The 5000-nt window shown below is 24.5% G+C and overlaps 1 protein-coding gene across 1 annotated transcript in view; it reads right to left on the minus strand.

The window, feature by feature from the left end:
* Positions 1 to 5000, minus strand: part of LOC145241307 (malonyl-CoA-acyl carrier protein transacylase, mitochondrial-like) — a 99123-nt gene that overhangs the window by 76068 nt on the left and 18055 nt on the right. The window lies entirely within an intron of this gene.

Here is a 5000-nt window from a genome sequence, read left to right on the forward strand (position 1 = left end):
TTCAAAGTTCAAAGAAAAACCTTTGTAAACAAACATCAAAAATTTTATATCATTTATTGAATAAAAAAACTTATACAAAGTTAAATATGAAAGCTCGAGACGATTATGTAAGGGAGATAACTAGCACCAACAAAGTAAAAATACACTTTTTTTTTTTTTGCAAGAGATAATGAAGCAGTTTACAAAAGAAAAAAAATAACATATAGGGGAGTGTCTACCACCTTTTTAATAATTTGCCAAAGCAGTTGACAACTTACTGATTTATTATTTATTCATTAAAATGAAGACATAACTTTCCAATTTTGATCAGTGCGTCTTGAGTCAGTATGGATGGCCAGAAGTGTTATAACGTTCTGGTTGGATGTATATTGTTATTTGAACTTTTACAAACACTGAATATATTTTTAAAGGAATTTAGATAAAACGTCTTTATTTGAAAAATATATTTATTTTATAAAATAAACAAAAATCTTTATCATAAATATCTTTTAACATCCATCATTAATGAAACAATAGACAAAATAAATTTTTTTAAACTTTTACAAAAAAAGTCTTCGTTTGTGAATTTTTTGTTTAATTTCTCATTTTGAAATACTTTTTATTTTAATAATGATAATATTTTTTAATCAAACACCATAAAAAAATGATCCCAAACAAAATATATCTAAAATAGTTTTGTTTTATTCACTGCCAGAGAACTTCATTAAAATTTACTTAACTTTTAAGTAAAAAAAAACAAAAAAACTTAGAACTCACATTAAAAATCTTGTTAAAAATATCTTATTTCAAAAAATACATTTTCTATTAAAAAAAATCTTCAAAATATTAATAAAACAAATTATTTAAAAATTAAAAAAAAACATTCTTTATAATGTTGGTAAAAGTTTAAATAACACTAAATCCAAACAGAACTTTATAACACTTCTGGCTATCCATACTGACTTGAGAAGCTCCAATCAAAATTGGAAAGCCAGTTTAATCGGTTTATTTATTATTAAACTGGCTAATAATTGTGAAATCTATATATTAAGACGATAGTATGCGTGTTATTTTGTGTGTCACGCTTACATCTTTTTTCTTCCAAGTGACTGTCGTTTAATTGTTATGACCTTCCATTTCTTGTAATAAATAATTTTACCAAGAATTCTTCATAAATTTTGGTTTCAGCTTCAATTCAAGCTGACTAAAGAATTGTAATAAAAACTTTTATCGAACTTGTTTAAATAAGTATTACATTTCACTCTACAATTAGCGTCACATACTTTTCCAAAGTATTGTCAAGCACAAATAACAGCTTTTTTGTGTTATTAATGTTTTTGTAATGATGCTTTACATTGCTTTTAGCATCCGAAATTCTCGAATGAAAAAATGAATTCAAGAAGTTTTTTATACTGTTACAAAAATTATGTTTTTTGGCACTGTGTTACAGTTTGTCATTGTGCAAAGGGAGACAACTTTCGTTTACTAAAACATTTGTTCATTTTTTCATTTGATAATTTAGGATGCAATACTTTTTATTAAATATAAACATTAAAACATTTGTTCATTTTTTCATTTGATAATTTAGGATGCAATACTTTTTATTAAATATAAACATTAAAACATTTGTTCATTTTTTCATTTGATAATTTAGGATGCAATACTTTTTATTAAATATAAACATTAAAACATTTGTTCATTTTTTCATTTGATAATTTAGGATGCAATACTTTTATTAAATATAAACATTAAAACATTTGTTCATTTTTTCATTTGATAATTTAGGTTGCAATACTTTTTATTAAATATAAACATTAAAAAATAGTCTTTAACTTTCAAAAATACAAAGGATGAAACTTTTAAAGATGATCCGACTTTTTTTTTACTGTAACAATGAAAATGCGGCGATAGTTGTAGAGGAATTGTAAACAAAGCTGATAACATTAATAAAACAAAATGTAGTCTTTACACAACTATTAAGAGAAAACCAACAAAAGAAGCTGCAGCAATTTTTTTTTCTAATTAAAAAGTAAATGTTATGGTAAGGTTTTGAAAAAATTAGTTTTTAATCTAAGAAAAATACATAGAATAAAACTCTTTAATAACATTTTTTCATGTAAAAATTTCATATAAAATGAATCATAGTTTTGTTTAAAAATAAATTACAATTCCTCTACAACTATAGTCGCATTTTCATTTTTTGTAATGTTAAAAAGTAGATGTTGATGTTATTAATATTATAAGCTTTGTTACAGTAAAAAATAAGTTATTAAAGAGTTTCATTCTTTGAATTTTTTAAGGTTAAAGACTAATTTTTTTTAAACAAAACCTTACCATAACATTTACTTTTAATTAAAAAAAAAAAAAGTTCCCACAGTTCCTTTTTTAAATGTTTTCATCTAATTAAAATATCGTTGGTTTGTTGGTTTTCTCTTAATAGTTGCGTAAAGACTACATTTTGTTTTATTAATATTATCAGCTTTGTTTACAATTCCTCTACAACTATCGCCGCATTTTCATTGTTACAGTAAAAAAAAAAAAGAAAGTCGCTGCATCTTTAAAAGTTTCATCCTTTGTATTTTAAAGGCTAAAGACTTTTTTTTTAAACCTTACCATAACATTTACTTTTTAATTTAAAAAAAAAAGTTGCCGCAGCTTTATTTTTCAATGTTTTCATCTAATGCAAATATTAGGTACGGGCAATTAATGGCTGCTTCGGTAGGGGGGGGTATTTTTTAATGCCGGTTAATCATAGTAATTTTTTAAATTTTCGTGTACTTTTTTTATTGTATTTGAAAGATTATAGTTTAAAGTTAATTTCTAAAAGAAAAAAAGTGTGTGAAATAAAAAAAGTACATGGAATAATTTTGTCTCAAATCTGAAAAACCCTAGATTTCACGTAAAAAATCATTATGACAAAAATCACGTTTACATTTTTCTGGCAAGAAAAATATGTTTTCTGGAATTATTTCTAAGTTAAGTATTAAGTTAAAGTCTTAAGATAATGAATTAATACAATAAATGTACTTAACTTTTGCAAAACAAGTAATAATTATCCAAAAATGTATGTATCGTTCATTCGTATCAAAATAAACTCTCGCGGCAACATTGAAATATGTATGGAAGGACAAATTAAACATAATTTATGTCTTTATTCCGGCATATCGAGCGACTTTTTTTCTTTTTGAGTTGAAGACCCTCTTTCCTTCATTTAAAAATGCATAAAAGTTAAATTCATTAATTATACTACTGACAATTTATTCTTTGAAAAAAAAAAAAAAAAGTTAGCGCCATTATTTATTAATATTAATACAGAATTACAATTGGTTAAGAAAACAATTTATAATCATTGAAAAAATTACACACTGAAAAAATACAGACTTATGTTAAAATTTATCATAATGTTTACATGAAATTTAAAGTTGATGAACACAAACAGGCGGGTAGTTGAAAAGAGGAGGAGGGTGGGCAAAAACAGACTGGTTTTCTTTTCAACTCTGCACATCCATACTTACCCACATGGAATGTTCGTATAATTTTTGCCATTTTTTAATTAAATTATTTTTCTCTGTTCCTGTTTTTCAATTTAATTTTTTTACTTTATTTTCCAAGATAATATGAACATTATTTTACGTTGATAATTATACGTTCTTGCGTGCAATGGAAATATTAGAATCTTACATGTAAAGATTACGGTAAAAATGTAAGCGGAAAATAAAGTAGAAATATTTGCAATTATAATTTTTTTTGTGTGAAAATATTTAATAAACAATGCTGAATTCAATGATAATATTAGTAGTTTGAGAAATTAATTTTTGTTTGAGTTATATAGAATTCATTAATACGGACTTCAGGAGCTTTTTCCGTAATGTTCCTGTAAAAATTTATTTTTATTTTATTGTTACAAATTACGATGCTTTATTTATATATAAAAAAAGCAAAAGTAAAGTCTTGCGTTTTTTTATTTACTACTGAAAACCATAACTTTAGTGAAGGTAATTTTTGTTTAAACAAAATAATACATTTTCACTAAGATTTAAATAAAAATAATTAGTTCATTATATTCCACGATCATTATTTGATAAATACTGAAAATTTCATTGAAATTGGTTAATTTCCTGATTTTTGGTGAAATTTTAAGTAAAATGTTTATACATTTTGAGCATCGGCATTCATTTTGCCCGTACCTACAAATATCATTCTCTTAATAGTTGCGTAAAGACTACATTTTGTATTATTAATATTTTCAACTTTATCATATTAAAAAAAAATCGTCGCAACTTTTTTTTTTTTATGTTTTGATTCAATAAAAATATCGCATCCTAAATTATGAGATGAAAAAAATGAACGAATCTTTTAGTAAACGAGTGACAAATTATAAAACAGCGCCGTTTTCGTTTTCTTTCATTGTTTTTTTTTTTTCAAATTATAGAATTGTACTAAAACTTGTTGCATTTCCTGAACAATCTCGGATTGGATTCGAATTTTTGGCCTTTGGGTTATTTTTCACAAGAAAAAACAAACATACGAAATAGGAAACTAAAGTGTACAAAAAGTGCTCACAGTATCCTAATAGTTTAGTAAAATAGAGTTATCTCCCTCAGATCAATGATGACATATACAACGGCGCCAACGTATGCACATTTTCTTTAATTTGGTATCTTATAGTGTTAATCGGAATCGGAAAAATCGGTAGTTTTCGGGGTATCGGAATCAGTATCAGAAAAATTTGTGCCTAATTTCCGATTCCAAAACCGATTCTTTTAATATTTTATTATGTTAATTTTTCATTGCTGATACCGTTGATAAATATTTATTCCTTTTAAACTATTAGTAAAACTAACCTCTATAGATCATGATAACATTAAAAGAAGGTCTAAATTTATTTTATCTGCGTAAAATAAACAAAATAAAACTTGAAACTTTGCGAAAATTCGTTAGATAACCTTTAGAAGAATGCCGTTTATTTTCAAGGTATTGAAAAAATTGTTTAAATTGAAAGAAACATTTTGTCAAGAAAA

Source organism: Euprymna scolopes, chromosome 1, assembly GCF_053919585.1.
Source record: "Euprymna scolopes isolate OS-2025 chromosome 1, ASM5391958v1, whole genome shotgun sequence".
Classification (NCBI taxonomy): Eukaryota; Metazoa; Mollusca; class Cephalopoda; order Sepiida; family Sepiolidae; genus Euprymna; species Euprymna scolopes.